Raw genomic sequence first — 21,000 nt, forward strand, 5'->3', positions numbered from 1 at the left:
CCATGCATTTGAAACGCTGTGTGGGCTACACACACAGTGATGTTTAACTAGTTTCAGAACAATTTAGTAAAATTATGTAAAATCGCTCAGAAAGTGGCTGAATATTGCTCCGTGGGCCTTATTCTGATTGCATTGCTCCAATGCGTGTTCACACAGGGGAGCGATGTTTAGCATCAGTGTGGGCGCGGTGCGATGGGCTGCGCCCATGGGAACGCCCAGCATTTTATGGGCATTCCCATGTAAATGTGACACGGCTGCGGGGGGCGGGCAGCTGGCGCCAGCGGATGTCAGATGCCCGCCCGCTTCCCATACAGGGAGCTCACAAATGTAAGACACCAGAGAGGTGTCTTACATCTGCGTTCACCTTCCAAATCATTCCATGGTCTGCGACCATGGAATGATTGGGCCCATGCACCCAAGGCTGCGAACGGAGGACTATGCTAAACATCCATTCGCAGCTGTGCGGGGGTACTCAACCAGCGAGGGGGGGCAGGCGGCTGCGCGGGCGGTGTTTCATGAACGCTGTCAATTTCACAGTATGGTGTGTGGACTAGAAAAAGGTCACATGTTTTTTCCAACATCTTGGTCTTGATTGTCTGGGGAGAAGACAACTTTTACATCCAGTAGTGGGTTTTAAGTCTGCCTTGCTCAGAAAGTGCCAGCTAAACAGTGGGCAAGGTATGAAGGTGGTTTTAGCAGCTTATTCGGAAGTTGTGAATTATTGAAATAAAGTTTGAATGTAATTATTCCTCAGAAAGTGACTTAGCTAAGCAGGTATCCAAACACCTGCTCCCTTTTGTTCTCGTTCCCTTTCAATTCCTGCAGCTTGAGATAGAAGTTTGCTCGCAGAATTTCCGAATGAGTCATTGGCATCTGTCTTAGGATTTGTACTCTCAAGTGATCGGATGCCTAAAGGAACCGTCTTCTCGTCATGCTATGTATTGGATAGACAATAAATTGCTACAGTTACAGTAGTTACAGTAATATAAGCTCTACAAATTTTTTTTCTATGCTGGATGTTTATTAGCTTTTAGATTAAACTCGAAAGCCCAAGCAGACCAGAGAGGCGCCATATTCTCCCGGCGTGTACAAAATATATTCAAGTATGTTTTATTAAACCGGTAATTTGATAGCACTTTTATGTTTAGTGGACAGTATTTGGTAGAAGAGAATAAGTATCCTGTTTATTAAAAATTTGGATTACGTTTACAGTATGTTCAGTGAAACAAAATTAAACGCTTCAGATTTCCGTCATTGGTACTTGTGTATTATCACGGCGCCCCTGATTTCCATTGCAGGGCATTGTACAACCACAAAATCGCGTCGCATCGCATGCGATATGATCGCATGCGATGCGATGCGATTGTACCCGATTTTTAATTGTACAGGCACCCAGATGCCTGATTCCTATGTTAAATGCCCCCCCCCCAGACATGATTTTAGATTGTACACCCACCCTGATGGGTACTGACTATGTATTATGCCCCCCCATTGTTAACGCCACCCCACTATCAACGCCAACCCGAAGCGCAGTGAGCGCAGCGAGCCCGCGAGGGGCGGCGGTACGCGTACTCTGACCTTTTCATACCCCCACTATCCACGTCGGCGTGGAGTTGATTTTATATAGTGTGGCGAGCGCAACGAGCTACCGAGCCCGAAGCGTAGCGAGCGCTGCGAGCCCCGCGAGTGGACGCGTAATACTTGTGAAGTAATGCTCGTCCCCTCGCGGGGCTCGCTGCGCTCGCCACGCTTCGGGCTCGGTGGCTCGCTGCACTCGCCACGCTTCAGGCTCGGTGGCTCGCTGCACTCGCCACACTATATAAAATCAACTCCACACCGACGTGGATAGTTTTTTTTTTAAATTTATTTAATTTTCTATTTTTTTTACACTAAAGCCTGCACGGATCTGACTGATCCGTGCAGGCTAAAGCCAAATACGACAGGACAATCAAGGTGTATTTTCCTGTCGTATTTGCGTGGCTGTTTTACACCAATTAGCAGCCGTATTATCAATATGGCTGCTTAGTACATCAGGAACCACCATTCTTTTGAATGGTGATTCCTGTCGTATTCTATCGATGGTGTAGACATTCGTATTTGTAAATACAAATACGAATGTTCCATCTTTAGGAATACGAATTGTTGTATTTTCGGGATTGTAAATCCCGAAAATACAAATGTGTAAAAAATAGGTGTATTTCTGCCTACGAATACACCTATTTTTTACGAATCCATATTTGTAAATTTCCCCCTTTATCACTTCACCGAGCTTAATAAATCTGCCCCCATGTTTCTAAAAAAGGTACTGTTTACCTAGAACGGCGCCCACGATCTATATCGCGGGTATCTTGCCACAAATCGCAGGCATCGCATGCATTTTATGTGTTTGTAATGTTAAATTCCCTTCCAATCAACCTGATCAACCCAATGGACACGATTTTACATAGGGAACAATGTTAAATAGCCCCCAGACCACAAATTGAATTGAATAACCACCCTGAAGTGTGAAATGCCCCCCGCCCCCCATTGTTAACGTCACCCCGTGGTCAACGTCATCCCGAAGCGTGGCGAGCGCAGCGAGCCCGCGAGGGGCGGCGGTACGCGTCCTCCGACCTTTTCATACCCCCACTATCCACATCGGCGTGGAGTTGAGAATAGAAAGTGTGGCGAGCGCAGTGAGCCACCGTGCCCGAAGCGTGGCGAGCGCAGTGAGCCCCGCAAGGGGACGCGGATTACGAGCCCGAAGCGTGGCGAGTGCAGCGAGCCCCGCGAGGGGACGCGTATTATTTAACATGTATTCCGCATCCGCTCGCCACGCTTCGGGCTCGGTGGCTCGCTGCGCTTGCCACACTTTCTATTCTTAACTCCACGCTGACGTGGATAGTGGGGGTATGAAAAGATCAGAGGACGCGTATCGCCGCCCCTCGCGGGCTTGCTGCACTCGACACGCTTCGGGATGACGTTGACCGTGGGGTGACGTTAACAATGGGGGGGCATTTCACACTTCAGGGTGGTTATTCTATTCAATTTGTGGTCTGGGGGCTATTTAACATTGTTCCCTATGTAAAATCGTGTCCATTGGGTTGATCTGGTTGATTGGAAGGGAATTTAACATTGTTCCCTATGTAAAATCGGCTCCATTGGGTTGATCTGGTTGATTGGAAGGGAATTTAACATTGTTCCCTATGTAAAATCGGCTCCATTGGGTTGATCTGGTTGATTGGAAGGGAATTTAACATTTCGTACAGAAAGGGACCAGGGGCGATGAAGAGGTGTTAACACATCCAACGAAAAAAGAAAAAGAAATGGTGATATTAGGTTAGGATCAACCTTGATTATTGGGGAGTAATCTTTATCACAATAAACAAATAAAGATTATTCCCCTTTCCCCTTTCTGTACGAACTGCATCCACGTGGGGTTGAGTGGTGACCCCTTCTTTCGGACCGGCAGAAGAAGAGCGACTGCGCCTTGGGACTGATAATTTTTGTTTGTTTAGATAATTTAACATTGTTCCCTATGTAAAATCGCTACAATCGCACCCATCGCATCGCAGGCATTGCATGGCACCATAATGGCATGCGATGTACATGCGATCAATGCAATGGGCGCCGTGCTAGGTAAACAGTACCCTAAAAAATAATAATGTTAGTTCTTGAAGATGTTCCCTAAGCAGGTGTCTTGGGTCTTTCCTATAACAGGTAATGGCGGAGATTTATCAAACAGTGGAGAGAGATACAGGGTGTTATTCTGGTTTATTCGGGACCGATGTTTTCACACACATTACTGCGTATGTGCAGACGCAGGGTGCGAGCGGGCATGGCGAACTACATGTTTGCTGGCCCATTCGCACCTAGCAGAGCGGGCTGGGAGGCTTAAACAATATATCAATTTATTTTAAAAAAATTGAATTTCATAAAAAGCATTAATTGAAGTGCACTTCACATATACATGATTTTTAGACACTACAATACAAACACCACATGAACTTTTCCAACTGGAAATGTTATCCAAGTCACTGTGCTGTTACCAGAGATGCGCTCCAAAGGCTGGGTCAGGGTAAGTATTTAACCACAATCATTGAGAAAGCAGCGCCAGACTGTTGTAAACTCAGCTGTATTTTGATGTAACAGCGGTAACTGGGCTGCAGGGCTCACAATACGCGTTTCTCCACCTTCACACAGGACTCAGCGGCTTCCTCATCTGACCCAACTCTCGCCCAGGCCCTCACTACTTCCCCCCCCACCGCTGCCATCACCACCACCCACGCTGACTCTTCCTCTAGCCAGGCCTCTTGTACGCTGCCCCCCACTGCTGCCTGTGAGTAGCAATGTTAAGATGGTGCCGCTGATGGCTGCCTAGGATCTGTGCCTCTAGCCAGTACCCGTGTCTTCCCTGTCGTGTTAGTTTTTTTTTTTTTTTTACCTGCTACCTATCTGGCTGTTGCAATCACCATGTGGCGCCACTGAATGGCTGCCTGGGTGCTGTACAGCTCAGTAGATGTTCCTCATGGCCGTGTCCCTCATCTCCCTACATGTGTACTGTCACTGTTTTACTTGTTCCCACCCTGGCTGTTACATAGCAATCCAAATCTAATTCCTAGTATACGCAAGTATACCTGGCCAATAAAGCTGATTCTGATTCTACATAGACACCTTAACCAGTACTACTATACTTACCTCACTCTATGTCACCAGTTTCATCCTAATGCTGGGTACTCACCAAAACGATTTTGGCACAATCCCATCAATCTGGATCCAATTCAGACTGATTGGATGCAGATTGGATGCAGATTTGGTCAAAATCGTTTGGTTGGATCTGAATTGGATCCGAATCCGATCCTACCTGCTGCAGGTAGGATCTGTAAAAGATCCATTCATCTGAATACAGAGGGGATCAGATCGTATGCAAATCGTATGCAAATCGTATGCAAATCGTATGATCCGATTTGCATACGATTTGCATCCAATCCAAATCGTTTTGGTGTGTACCCAGCATAAACCTTCAAGACTAGATGGGTCAGCTGGTTCTTTTCTGCCATCACATTCTATGTCTCTATGCTTGCTTCCAAACACAATTCTATGCTCTAGTCTACTCGCCTGCCACTACTCGTAATGAGGTCTACCAGATACCATCCCATCCCTCTACCATCAACGGTCACAGCCCTACTCTCTCTATCCACATTGTCTCAAGTCCATGACCATCATGCCTTTTGATTTATGCCTGCACCAACTCCGTCAAGCTCATGTATTTGTATCACTTAGTGAAAGATTATTGTTATGAGTTGTAACAGTGACTGGCGGTGCTGTAGGGCGATGTCGTGCTGTTAAAATAAATGGTTACTGTCATTTCCGATAATTTAAATTATTTATAATATGCACCCACTGCTAGTCTGTTGCAGATTAGCTCAATAGATCTCTTACTGACTGCCATGAATTCAGTTATTAGACAGTCGTACTGTATGTCAGTGGTGGGCCCAGGACTGCAGCCCCCCCCCCCTATTTAAAATCTGCCACCCTGCTCAGCCTTAGTGAAGCCAGATGCAGTCTTTGAGACTGCACTAGCTTCACTGTGACTGGAGGTGACTTCTTATTGGAAGTCCAACTGTGCCAGTCACCCGCAATAAGGCAGTCCCATTGGGAGGTGTTCCTTCCCTCTGGGACTGCTGGTCCTGGCTGCTATTGGCAGAGAACTGTCTTCCTGTAGGAAGCCACTCCCTGCCTTGCCATGCAGACCAATTAGCTTGTAGGGGCTGCAGCCCATAGATGCCGGGAGTATTTGCATGTGCAGTACCGTCGCCGATACTACACACCTGCTGATCCGGCCATCTGTCATTTGCATTGCACAGGTGCCGGAACCACAAAGGGGAGAAGGAGCAGCACTAGTGCGGGGAGTCGGGGGAAGGGGAGGTTGCCAGCAGAGAGGCCAGTGGCAGCTCCCCTCCTTTGATGAGGTAGGAGCCACCGCTGCTGTATGGTATACTGTAAGTAAAAAGTGTAGTGTGAAACATACAAGTCGACATTTTGACATGTATGTTTTACACTGCAGGATTGGCAAAACTTACAATTTGAATAAATAACTATTTCAAACTCATCCTACTGTAGAACAGGGGTGTCAAACTCAAATTCATCGGGGACCGCATCAGCAGTTTGGTCACCCTCAAAGGGCCGGTTGTATCTGTAGGACTATGTGTCCACTCTTTATTATCATAAATTATTGTCACTGCATGGGACAGGGCACAGTGACGTGACGTCAGATCGCCCAGCAGGTGACCTGGGCCTTTGGGTTCGCAGGTGACAGTGGGACAGATAATGATACAGTCACTACGCCGCGGCGCTCGCTGGGAGGAGGAGGGAGGCAGGACAGTGGAAACAGACTTGTTAGTGTCACTATGTGACGTGCCCGACTCCTCCCCGGCTTCTCCTGCGGGCAGCCCAACGGATGCACATGGTGGTGCTGACCTATCCCTTGCTGGTATCTAGCTTGTAAGTACATTTGATACATGTATGAATGAAGTTTGCAGTCAAACATGGCTCACTGGTGTTGTGGAACTACACGTGCCAGCATGCCCTGACACACTACAACCATTACAGTCCAAACCATGAGTGTCAGAGCCTGCTGGAATATGTAGATCCACAACCTTTGCCGGCCAAGGAGTTACCCCACACTACTTTAGTGCAATCCCATTGTCATATACCATTACAATATGTTATAATTCACACATTAATTGGTTTTTATAAAAATACACAAACACAATGGTATACGGTTAGACATTTTTACTTCTGCCTACTTTGTCAGACGCAATCTGCATTTTTGCAGGTGAAACATAACAACTGTGGGGGCATGTTACAAGATGTTTTGGATTTTACAAAATTAACAAACATATATATGAGCTACCTTCTCCCAGCATCAGGCACCCCTACACCACTTCTAGAACCTGCACCAAGCCCACCACGGGTCCTAACACTCCGCCGGGGTGGGGAATTGGGGGAGCCACTTATTGGTGTGCTGGATACACTGCTGAGGGTTGATGCTGCACCACCTCCCACATTGGCTTCCAGCTGCTGTATTTGGGCCTGCATACCTATTAAGGCATTGGTCTGCGCTGTGCATGATTGGCTTAGTGCAGATATACTTTGTGCCAGGCTGCCAATATGGCTATTCTGCTCCCTTACAGCAGAAGTTAAATCTGCAAAACGGGTGTCAATGCTGTTAGCAATGCGCACATGAGTGCCTACACCTACCCGTACACTACGTGCAATTTTGCGTAATTGAAGAAAGGTGTCACGCATGTACCCCTGGATGTTACCTATTTGCAGGCTTTGGGAGGCCATGAATTCTATCTGTTTGTCCTTGAAATTGACCAAGGAGTTAGCTACTTGGGAAGCAGAAGCTGCTGTATGGGGTGTGTTTGTGGGTGGGGGTGGGTTGGGAGACACCCCACTTGGGGGAAGATCACTCTGTGATGAGGTCTGTATTTCTTCCTCTGCCGCAAAGGTCTCGACCGGTTCAAGAATAATGTCCATTTCGTCTAACAGCATTATTGAAGAATCTGTTTTGTTGATCCCTAGTTGTATAGCACCTGTGGATACAGATGAAGAGGTAAGTACTGATGCATATATAGGCCACACTGTCGTCTATACTGTTTTAGAAAGGGCTTGAGATGCTGGACGCACATACCTAGGGGTGTTATGTACTTACACATGTACCCCGTTACAGCATGTAACATTGACATTAATAATATGTCACATGCCTAGCTCAGATGACATTCATTTCCGTTGCAATGTAGCAGCAGGAGATGAATGTAGTGTGAGATATTGTTGATGTGACATGGGTGTGTGTACTGTATGTGTAATGGCGTGTTTTTTGTTCATTTACCTGCTTCCGCAGATTCTGCAGCAACAGGCCTTCTGTTCTTGGATTCCGCAGCACTTCGGGATGGACAATCTGTACAAGGAAAGATGGGCAGCCATTTTGGACCTTACAATGGATAAGCATTTACAAAAAACATGCATTCAAATGACTATAATGGACAATACTTTCTTTGGATAAGGACTGCATTATTTATTCACCACAATTTTTTTTTTTTTCACACTATTATTTGGTAAAATTATTATTAAATTAGTGGCCACATGACAACTATTGGATAATCTGTGGTATGTAGTCAGGGCAGTTAAACCACCAGTACACCTCTGGGTTTTTGGCCACATACATGTTAGGCTGCTAGAAAGAATGTTACAGTGTTGATCAATATGAGCAGTTGTGGAACTACAGGGCCCAGCATTATGAGCAAATTTGAAAGTAGGAGCAGGCAATTTCTTGTGCATGACCTTGCTGGGCTATGTAGTTCCACAGCAGCACTTTACTTAGCATAACAATACAAGTGAACATTATAGTTATAAAACATTGGCATGTATGTTTAAGATTGCATGGGGTCACACTTACCAGCTCTGGATGGCGTTTGCGGCCTATCGGTATCCGCCACGTGCATGCCAGGCAGGACCTCAGGGGGTATGATGCGCTTTAGCTTCACCTCATACTCATTGTAGCACACAGTGGTGGGGCTTCCTCCTCCAGTCTTGGTGGCCTCCTCCAACTCCATGGCCATTTTACTTTTCAACTGCCTTTTGATGTCGTTGAATCTCTTTTTTACATTGCGGACCAGGCGCTTGTGCTGACTGACAGCGTTCACCGCCTGGGTGATGTCCTTCCACATAGCCCTTTTGCACTGTGCAGTGGTCTTGTGGTGAGATTTGCCAAGCAAACGGTCAAACACTGGCATGATAGCCCGGACAAGTGCAGCATTTTCCTCATATGAAAATCTGACCTTCCGGACACTTTTGGTGCGGCCAGCTTCCACCTCCTCCTCCTTCTCCTCCTCCTCCTCATTTTCTACTCCAGCCATGTACCCCTCCTCCTCCATGCCAGTGTCTTCCTCCTCCTCACCTCCATCTTCCTCCACCTCTGACATGTGGCCCTCCTGCAGCTGGTGTGGGGTATGGTCAAGGTCTTGGCTATAGGATGGGGATGCCAGCGGATCCTCCACCTCCTCCTGCTGGGGCTGGACGCCCAGGGCCTGGTCTGGGGATGGCCTTGCTGTGGCCATGCTGCCTGCCACACTGCTGCCTCTCCCACTTGGCTGGCTGCTGCCACTGCTCCCTCTGCCACTGCTCCCTCTGCCACTGCTTCCTCTGCCACTCCTCACTCTGCCACTGCTCCCTCTGCCACTCCTCACTCTGCCACCAACACCTCTTCCTCTACTCACATTGCCACTGCTCCTCTCCATGCTCCTTACTTCCTATCAAAGAGTGAAATGGCGCCAATGTCCCTTTATATAGGGGTGTGATGCATAATGGAGGGGACAGAGGTGGGCCAATAGGTTGGGGGGTTCTTACTCATGCGGAGACAGTTTTGTAAATCGCACTCCGGTTGGTCGAAAACTCGCACATGACCGGCGGAAGAACTCGCACTTTTTTGTTACTTAAAATCGCACCACTTCGCCGCAAATCGCACCACTTCGCACTTTTCAGCCTCCAAAGCGCATCACATTAAATATGCGAATTATGACTGAAAAATGCGATTTCAAAAAGGGCGAATAGCGGCGATGTGGTGCGCTAAAAAAACATGCGCATTTATCTCATCACATAGAATGTCACCCATAGTGACACATCTGTATAATGTGTATAGTGTACATGCGTATATTCATTTTGGCTCAATAATATCCCTAACAGCTAGATTTCCCTGTGGATCCTTTACAACTGTAATTTTACTTTAATAAAATACACATATTTAAGCAGCCCGGTGAAAGTTGTGAAGGAAAAAAGTTGTACAACAGTGTTTCTTCCTCCCTGTAGTTTTTGGAGAAGTGCTTTATTAATGCTATCAATCTGTACATTTTTACGAGCACTGAAATTCACCAATTAAAATAAAGCTATTAAGAAAAAAAAAAAAGGAAGAAAGATTGCATTGTGGCTTATTGCAAACAGAGAATCTATCCTATGCCTACCTACATGAAATGATGAGTTGGGGAGTGGGGGTGGGGGGGTGTTACTGAAATTTGCTCAATCAGCAGAAATAAAAAAGTTCCTATGCAGTAGTCAGCTAGAAGAGTGTTCGTGATAAAGGAAAGAACCAAGTTATACCAACGCCAGGCAAATGGCAGAAAAAAATATTCAAAGTTAAATGTATATTTGAAATTAAGGGAAATAAAAAAGACAAAAGACGTGAAGGTTAGATTGAGGTGAATCACACAGGAAATCCCAAGATAGAACAGGACTTTTTTTTTTTTTTTGCCAGCGGAACAAATTTATGTGATTACTTGAGCAAGAAATATTTAGCAACTAAAATACTGTAGAAAAAAAAAAACATAAAGAACAATCAACAAAGCAAATAAAGAAAAGAAAATGTTGAGTTTGAGTTTCCACTAAATTAGAAATTTACACGAATCAGCCATTTTTTTTTTTTTTTTAAATGTTTGTTTGCGAAAACATGGGAAAGACAACAAATGCGGTGCTTTTGTGTATTCACAGTGACCATAATTGGAAGTAAGCAGAAGTTATGGGAGAAAGCGGAAGCGGGGAACTGGCTGATGCGACAAGGAGAGGATAGAAGCGATTGTGAATTAAAATGGGTTCTAAGGCGCAAGAAAAGGCAAGTTGTCACTGCAGATGTCAGCAGTGCTACTCAGAATGAGAAGGCGTTAGGAGAGCTAGTGAAATGGAACGACATGTTATGCTGAGAAAGAGACTTGGAAAAATTCTTTATAGCTGGAGTTTTCAGAGAGGAACGCTAAAAAAAAAAAAAAAAAAAATTCTTTAAAAGTCTTTCTGAAAGTGCCTGAAATCTTCTGATAGGACTTTTCAGGGCAGGAAGCCTGAATTTAGAAATGTGTGTTATATAATTTACCAATAGGAATCTTTATATGGTCAACTAGCTTATAATCTTTGGCAAAATGACCTCTTTAAACAGAAGCTAAACGTATTTTCAATGCTTAGGACTTTGTACATCAAAAGATGTACTGTAGAGTTGCATATTTTTACCCGCTTTGCATTATTAATGCGCGTGCCCTGCTAAAAATAATGCTTCAAACTTTTGCTTAAAACTTTATCTATGGGGGAGATTTATCAAAGCTTGGAGAGAGATAAAGTGGACAGACATAAAAAAGGAAAAAGGTAGCAGCGCTTGAACAACTAAAAAGTAAAAAGATTTGATGATCTTTACAATATTTTTACTTCCGTAAGACATAATATAGACACATGAATAAAAAAGCACATTAAAGTGCAGCATAGATAATAAGCATAAAATGAAATGCAATTACTGTAGAAGCCCATTTCCACACTATGACAGTGCTGAGGAGAGTCCGTTCCTAGTATGCCCAGATTAACAATGTAGAAACATAGTTACCGCTCCACGTTGGGTGAAGACATTGGGTGTCTAGAATGTTCAAGTGGTCGGCCCAAGATGGCACAAATTACCGGAATCCACTGGAGTTGGTCTGAGGACAATAGAGTAGGCACCTTTTGATGTATAGATGATGATTTTTTGGAGAAAGCGGTGATCCAAAGGATTTTTGGTGTCCTTATGTAGTTGGAAGTGAGAGAGTGACTTCTCTGCTGGGCTGGTTTGGACTGCGATCCAAAATGTAAGGTGGCAAATGGGCAACAGCACGCTGACGCGTTTCGCTGGTCCTGCCAGCTTTATCAAAGGTATAGTGCTGTTGAGGCATGGCTGGATATATATACCCTCTATAATAGGGTCACATGACCAATCAATTCTAATTAGATCATGCAACCAGTAAACATATTAGGAATATCAAGGTGGTATAATAGGAGGCTTTTTGTACCTATACAGGAGTAACTAACCTGTTTACAGCAGCTGCTGGGAAGCCACTCCTGCCAAGCGCCCTCCTTTAGACCCCTATCCTACCAAGGGTGGGCTCTTTCTCTTTCCTTGTTTTTGTGAGACATAAAAAAGGGTCTATGCACTAAGAATTGGGGCCTCATTCAGACCTGTACTAGTACAGTCGGGTCATGTTCATCCTGCAGACACCACGCTGAAGAGTGATGCAATTAGCACTCTAGGGGTAATTCAGACCTGTTTGCTATGGTGCATATATTTGCTGCCCTACCCTGCTGACTGAATCCCCGCGACTTAATGCTAACGGATGTGTACGCTCACACATCCACTCGCAGATTGCCGCACCGAGGAAAAAATCATTCAGTGGTCGCTCACCCTCGAATTGCGGGTGGGCGCTGATAACCACCCGCCCTGAGCAGGCATGGGCATGCCTGTGTTTGCTGGGGTCCGCCCAGCTTTTCTATGGGCGCGCCTACCGTCTTTGTGCCCCCTGGCTGCCAATCATTTTGCAAACGCCCCAGCGAGTGTATAACTCGCTGAAGGCGTTCGGTCAGGGTGTTTGCAAATCCGCAGGGTGTTTGCATGTCCCATTCAAGATCGTCCGAATTCGGACCTGTGTGACCATCTTCAAGAGAACTCCCTTCTTATTCATTCTACAGATGAAGCCTTCTTCAGGGCTGGGTGGTGCACCAGCCAGCCCTGAAGAAGGCTCCACCTGTAGAATAAATATCACTCACGTCGTTTTATTTAATTGTATAATATTATACCAGGCATATCCAAACTATTGCTCTCCTGTTGTGAAACTACAAGTCCCATCATGCCTTGCCACAGTTCTGCCATTATTGAAGGCTAAAACTATGGCAAGGCATGAAGGGACTTGTAGTTTCACAACAGCTGGAGGGCCATAGTTTGGACATGCCTGTATTATACATACAGGTTGAGTATCCCCTATCCGAAATGCTCGGGACCACGAGCATTCCGGATAGGATTTTTCGGTTTTTGGAATAATTTTTTTTAGGCATACTTACCTGTCCCCTGATGGTGTCTGGTGGTCCCTCGGCGTCCACGCAGTCCCCGGGCGTCCACAGCAGGCCTCCGGCATCTTCTCATCTTCGTCACCGGCGCGCGCGCACACTCGCGCAATGCATTCCTGGGACCGCTGGAGACCCTGGAGAAGATGCCGGGGGCCTGCTGTGGACGCCCTGGGACTATGTAAGTATGAAAAGAGGGTTAGGGGGGTTAAAACCACGGTTTTTGGAATAATTCGAATGAGGGATGCACGGATACGGGATACTCAACCTGTATTAGTATTTATATTTGTCAGATGCTGCTTCCTGAATCTTTTTATACGGGGAAAGAGAATATAAACAAACCTGGAAACACTGAAGACCCTTATGTAAATGCTTTCTCAAATAGTTTTCTCTTTACGAGTTTGTTGACTCTTGACAGCAGAACAATTATTACTGATCACATGCCAGACAGCACCTGCAAAATTTTCGTGGCAGCAACAGTCTTTAAATTCGCTTTATTTGCAGTGATTTGCCATATAGTCATTACTCTGAATAATAGTTCAAAAAGCTAAGTACTAGAAACAAGAAAGTAGGTGTATATAATAAAGCGCTCAATGCGAGCCTGGGTACCATACAGATTTTAAATCGATTGAAATATATATCGCAGAATCCTAGTAGTTTTCCAATGACCAGACAGAAGGGGTATCTGTAATGATAACCACCTCCCCTCACAGTGAATTGTGGTAAAACAGAAAGAAGCGATAGTGCAAATTATCTTTGATAAAAGATGAATTTAATAACAGGTCCACACTTACAATAGGTACACGATAAAAACAGCATAGGGTAAAGGGCCCCTTAAGGCCCCCATACACTAGGGCGACTTGTCCTTAGGACAAGTCGCCCCCGACTTCCCCCTGAGCTTCCCCGGCTGCTCCCCGGGGGAGCTTGATTAGATTGGCACTTGATGTGCCATTTTTTACATGTGATAAATCGAAATCGTCTCGATTTATCACATGTAAAAAACCCGGGGAGCAGGGGGGGGCTACAGAGGTGGGAGCTGGTGGGAGCAGGGGGGCTGGGGACGCTGCGGGGAACAGCGTCTGTGCGGCGAGGCGGTAGAGGGAGCAGGGGGGGCTGGGGACGCTGCGGGGGACACAGGCGGCATAGAGCCGGGCAGGGGGAGCCGGTGGGAGCTGTCAGTGCTAGAAAAAAAAAGCCTATACAATGAATGGGCAGCCTGTGATTGGCTGAGCGCTCTCTCAGCCAATTGCTGACTGGCTGAGAGAGCGCTCAGCCAATCACAGGCCGCCCATGCATTGTATGGGCTTTTTTTTTTATTCAATACTGACAGCTCCCGCCGGCTCCCCCTGCCCGGCTCTATGCCGCCCGTGTCCTCCGCAGCGTCCCCAGCCCCCCCTGCTCCCTCTACCGCCTCGCCGCCCCACTAGGTCCCAAGTCGGGTGGTCGGACGTGCAGCAGGTCCGACCACCCGACGCAGATCCGATGCGCATGGGACCGCGCATCGGATCTGAGGGGACATCAAAACTTGCCGATTTTGGTCCGATTTCGGCCAAATCCGACTGATCTGGCTGAAATCTGACCAAAATCGGCTAGTGTATGGGGGCCTTTACACTTGTGAGATTTTGTAAGATTTGATCCAATTTGAGTCAATTTATCTGACAAAATCTGATCTGCTTGTCTGACAAAATCTTATGTGCCTGATGTGTAGGACACAATCCACAATCCTGTGCCATTGGGTATAACCAAGAGATTGGGGGCGGGATTATCAGGGTTTTTACCGCATTTCTGTATTCTCTAACCTCCCTCCGCAGTGTCACCGCTGCGGAGGGAATCGCCAGCAAAAGCTGGCGGTTCCCTGCAGAAGCCTATGGGCTTCTTACCGCAGCGGTGTGTGAGGGATCCGTCACGGATCCCTCCCAGCATGCCCTGCGGCCAGCGCCGGGGTCTGCGCATGCGCAGACGGACTCCCAGGTCATAGACCCGGAAGTCCAGCAACGGCGCCGCATCGCAAGGTGTCCCTTGCGTTAATGACCGCATATTTTAGAGAATATGCGGTCATTAGAAATGCGATGCCGGGCGAAGAGGGCTGCGGATTTTAGAGAATCCCGCACTGGATGAGATTGAACCTCCTGCACATAGGATAAATCTCGAGTCAATCAGGTTCAATTTGTTGAACAATAAGTTGAACAAGTGTAAGGGGGCCTTAAGTCTCCCACAAGGCAAAACAGCAACAGGTCCAGATGGAACTTAAGCAGACTCAGGGGTAGATTTATTAAGCTAGGTGAAGTGATAGTGTCTGGTTTTTATCACCGGCCAATCCGGTCCTGTAATTTTTTAAACCAAGCCTGTAACTTCACAGTTAGGAGCTGCTTGGCTAGTGATAAAAACCAGACAGTTTATCACTTCACCGAGCTTAATAACTCTACCCCTCAGTCTCAGGATCAAGGCACCAGTCCGGAACAGGCGATGGATATGTGACATACACTCCTGACAAAGGATTTCAACACCAGGTTACCGCGGTGCCTCAGACGCTGTATCCATCCCCTGTTCTGGACTGGTGCCTCGATCCTGAGACTGAGGCCCTTATTCTGGTTCGGGCGGTACGGCCCGCGTGCGGCCGTACCGCCGATGTTTTTATTCTGCACATGCGCAGAGGTCAATCTGCGCATGTGCAGCCCCCTTCGCCGCAGACGTATTTCGTCCGCCGCAAAGGGGGCGTATAGGGGCGTGAGGGGCTTCAGACCCTCATTTCCCTATGTATACGCCCCGCGTTTCATGGGCGTTCCCATGCAAACGCGGGGCGTATGCATGCTAATCAGGGCATGACGCAACTCATGGGGGCGGAAAGCTGACGTCGCCGGATGTCAGCTCTCAGCCCCCATACAAGCTATCACACGGACGATTGTCCGTGTGGTCTCAGCTTGCGGGAGCTGCTGTGGCGTGCGGCCCTGCCTTCGATGGTCGACGACCATCGAATGCAGGGGGCAGCTCCCACCATGGTGGAGGCGTACGCCTCCACCATTTTTATGCGGATCGCCAGCCGTCCGTGTACGGACGGCCGTGGCGATCCGTCTCGTGGGCGGGGATTGGTTTGTGCGGCCGGAGCACCGTGTGCGGCTCCGGCCGCACCAACCAGAATAAGGGCCTGAGTCTGCTCAAGTGCACCACTAACATCTTGTAAGGAGCAGGGGAAATGTTTTACTGCCCATTCCATTATCGTGTTCTTTTCCCTATGTTACCAGTGTTTGACCAACAAGTGTCATGGAATTCTGGTGCCTGGGTTTTCCTGAGTGTGAAACCAGTACTGAGGGAGATCGGTAACTGAAGGATGTTGGGGACAGAGTTCTATAGGAGCGGGGGAGCATTGTCTGTTGGAAGTGGGGTAAAGAGTTACATAGATGATGGTCATTATTTGGTGGAACAGTGGTAAGTAGTTCCCTAGAGGATGGTTATTGCCTGTTGGATACAGGTGGGGTAAGTGTTCCATAGAAGATTGTCACTGTCTGTTGAAACTGTGGTAAGGAGTTCTGTAGAGGAGTGGTTCTCAAACTCGGTCCTCAGGACCCAACACAGTTCACGTTTTACAGGTCACCCGTCAGGTGCACTTATTACTCACTGACACATTTTAAAGGATCGACTGGTGTAGCAAATTATTTTACTTGATGCTGTGAGGAGACCTGCAAAACATGCACTGTGCGGGGTCCTGAGGAACGAGTTTGAGAACCTGTGCTGTAGAGAATGGTCTTCATCTTTTGGAACTTAAGTAGGAAGTTCTTCACATGACAGTCATTATCTGTGGCATAGGGCCTGATTCAGAGCTGATCACTGGGCTGCTAATTTTTGTAGCCCCGAGATCAGGCCGGTTACCACCCACAAACACCGGCTTACTGTCAATCAACTTGTCTACGGGCATCGCTCAAAAATTTGCAGGATTTATCGCCGGATGACCTTGCGCATGCTTACTTCAGGCCTTACACATGCACAGTCTATCATTAATCACCCGGTCTGCTAATTAGCAGCCATTGAGTCTGAATTAGGCCCATAATCTGTTCCATAAAAAAAGAAAAAGGAAAAACGTGTGCACTTCAGCAAGAGATGACGAGGACTAGATAAGTCTCTACTACAGTATCCTGATTTCTGGATCAATTCTGTAAATACATCACGACCCCACAAAGATTGTGATGCATTGGGCATGGAAATCGGACTTTCCCAAAGAAATCACACACATGGTTTTATGAACGGGACACAACTTTAATGTCAAATACATACTGTGACAGTCAGTGTGATCAAGATTCAGATTCAGGTGGTTATTAAAATGCACAGTCCTTGTGCTGCTGCCACTGCTGGTTGTTGGGAGAACCTGAAGTCATATTACTACAGTGCCGCTCACCTAGGAAGTGCTGGTTGTGCATTGCCATCTCTTTGGCTGGCAACAGACCATGACCATGCTAGGGCTGGCACCGGGAGCTGGCAGTCTGTGCCCAAGGTGAGGTTTTTGGGCCACCCCAGAGGTCCCCCCCAATTAAAAACCCCATAGCGTCCATCCAGTTGCCTCAACTATACTAGCTTCTCACAGTGCCGCCTTTTGGCAATGCATTTTCAAAGACGGTACTGTATATGCAGAGAGTGTTTGCAGGGAAGGAGTAAGTATAGGGTTGGCTGCAGCATGGGCCCATATGAACCATGCACTTTACACCCATTACAACTACATCATTGAGTCTGCTAAAGTGCTCCCCTGATGTACAGTAAATAAGGGGTCTGTTTTCCCAGTGTACAGCTCCCATTGTCTGGTGAACAAGTCTGACCCCTATGCACAGACCCCTGTCCATAGTACTCATAGCCATGCTGCTACCTGCCACAATTTTGCCCACGCTGCTGATACAGCAACTCAAACCCAATTAATATTTGTACCAGATATAACACATGTACGTTAATGCCTAATAATATACCCATACCTCCATACCGTACCGATTTTAGCGAGACATTCATTCACGGACTGTCCAGCTGACACAGCCACGAGTTACAGTGTCCTGCAGGCGGTTGTGTAGTGGGAAGGACTCAACCAACGGTACCAGCGGGGGTAGTGAGTGGATGCTGTGTAACCGCACTCCATGCCCATACATTGCAGAGTGGAGACTGGGGCAGCCCAGCTACTGCTGAAGTGCTAAGCGAAGCACATTGTGGAAGTCAGGCGGGCACGCCCCCAAAATATTGTCATTCACTGGGCCTGTGGGGGAGGAAACCACATCCCCAATCCTAATACTATGGGGGTTATTCTGATTCAAAATCACTCTCTAATGGACAAAACCATATGCACTGCAGGTGGGGCAGATGTAACGTGTGCAGAGAGAGTTAGATTTGGGTGGGGTTTGCATACCCTCCAACATTTGCAGATAAGAAATCGGTACACATTCAGCAAGGGGGCGTGGCCATGAACAAAGGGGCGTGTACATGGGGAAAATGGGTGTAACCACGCCCCCTTTCCGAATGTGACTACTGTACACCAACTACTACATATCATGCAGCTCATGTCACATGGTGGCTTGGTGGGCTGCTGGCATATAAAATAAGTATGTTTAATATACTTATTTAATAAATAAGTATATTAAACACACTTATTTAATATACCAGCAGCCCACCAAGCCACCATGTGACATGAGCTGCAGCCTGCAGCAGGTGCACATATGTCACACAGTGAGGAGATAATATATTTTATTATTCAAACTTGAGTCACCTACTTGCTGCATAAGACTATTATGTGAAAGTGACAGGCTCCCATCATCCTCCGTCACATGCGCCCGCCGCCGGGGCTAGCCACTGCACTCCTCCCAGCCCTCAGGCAGCGCAGATTCACAGTTACAGTGTGCGCAAGTGGAGACTGAGCCAGGGCTGAGTCAATAGAGTGCGCGGTGCCGGCCCGTGACGTCATGAAGCACGGGGCCGGTCCGCACTGCACTCTTGGGAACGGGGGAGAAAGGAGAGCTGGCGCAGGGGGAGGGGAGAGCTGGCGCAGGGTGAGGGGAGAGCTGGCGCAGCTCAGACGGAGCCAGGAGGATTGAGCACAGTGGGTAATATTTGATGGCTGCGGGGAAAATCGGTACATTCGGTACGATTTGAATTTGCCGCTACAGACTGTTTAAAAACGGTACTGTACCGGCAAATTCGGTACAGTTGGAGGGTATGGGTTTGTACTTCAAACCGATATCTATATTGCAGTGTAAAAATAAAGCAGCCAGTATTTACCCTGCACAGAAACAATAAAACACCCAAATCTAACTCTCTCTGCACATGTTACATCTGCCCCAAATGCAGTGCATATGGTTTTGTCCATTAAGAGAGTGATTGTGCCCTTCCGAGTGAATCAAAATAACCCCCAATATGCATATACACGCAGGACATTAACTGTTGTTGCAAAAGACGGTTTTACTAGGGTTTCAGCTAAATGACAGCAAGAAGATATCACAGTTGACTCTTTGATAATTATTGCTTTTCTCACAGAATGGCAACCTCCTTTGCCAGCTCATTTGCAACTCTATTCCAAGTACATTGGCGGCGGATTACCATGAAGCTGTACTGTAGGAGGACATTACATTCAACCAGGGAACAGTACAGTCTGTTGCTGGATGCTAAAGGGAAAGGCTCTTTGCCCACCCAGGAAATTGTCAATCATGTGCAGCTAATTATTGGTGCGGAACATATTCCACAGGATTGGAACAAGCGCATATGTTATTTCCCCTTCAATTTAGGGCCCTAACCTGTGAGTTACCTGGGTACATTGCAATCTTAGTCAATCCTGTCAAGAATAAAGAAGTTGTATAGGCGCTTTGATGCACATTAACTGGAAAGAACAATTTAACCGAAGGCAACATGCTGTCAGGCAACTTGGCATTTCAATAACACAGACACCACAAGATGGTGGCTCAGATGTCTGCATTCCCATCATGCACGGCAGCACTGGAACTCGTACAGGCTGAGCGGCAGCAGATGGAAAATAAACAGAACATAAAAATGACTGATTGTTAAACTTTGCGACGGCACCGCTAACAGTAATTTTCTAATAACTGCGTAACAGTGCCCTGATTTGTTGCATTCATTTTCTTTCTACTGCACTGTTAAGGCAATGACCTTTTAGCCCATCCAAACGGCATCATTTCATGTAATCATTTGCCGCCGAAAATGCTGCTATTGAAAGACTAATATAAAACTGATCATAATGTACAGCCATGCACCAGATTCATCTAATTAAACAGAAAGTGCATCTCTGCCCCTCGTTTATATCACAGGACAATAGAAACGGTCATCTGAATGATGTCATAATTATTTCATCTTTTATCTTTGGAAGTAGTTTAGAAATGAACATTAAGGCTGGAGAACAAAAGACCACCTAGCTGTGTAACAGTCCACACATAATCATTTTGATGGATCTGTACTACGGTTATCAACATTATCTTTGAAGATTTTATTTTGCGTGCCTGGAGACATTAGCAAAAAAAAAATAGATTTTCATATAGTTACAATAAAAGTAAGACTTCGGCCATTACACATTTATAAAGGTACAGTTACTGTATTAAAGCAAAGGTGTTTTCTTATCATTCACATGTATTTGCTTCTTGTTTACTCAGTGGCAGTACTAGGGGTGCGCGGTCTTGGAGTGTCACGCAGTCGTCCATCGACTCTCCGCCACAGCAAACTCTCAACAGCCTAGCAGCACTGGTGTGTATGCTAAGCCAGCAGGGAGACACTGGACGGGAAGACCGGCTGCAGCTGAATTAAGGACCTCGTCCGCGAGATTGCAATATTAGCGTGTCTGCTTCCTGTCGCAGCTAGAGATGGCAATCGTAAAGCCGTCCATTGATGGTTGCCATTGCTGTACATAAACCATCTATGGTGAACGATTGATGATTGTTGCCACTTGGTGACGACTGACAGCAAGTGCTGGCTGAGCTGTGGGTCATTACCAAACAGGATGGGGCTTAGCGGGCTGCGGCTTATTGGGAAAGAGAATTAAATTATTTAGGTCCACTTAGCCACCAATGGAAGAGAACTTTTGGCTCTATGCCATTGATGATCAGTCATTGGTAGTTAGCGATCGATGTTTAGCAACTACCCTGGCTT

Source organism: Crinia signifera, chromosome 4 (assembly GCF_055691185.1).
Source record: "Crinia signifera chromosome 4, ASM5569118v1, whole genome shotgun sequence".
Taxonomy (NCBI): Eukaryota; Metazoa; Chordata; class Amphibia; order Anura; family Myobatrachidae; genus Crinia; species Crinia signifera.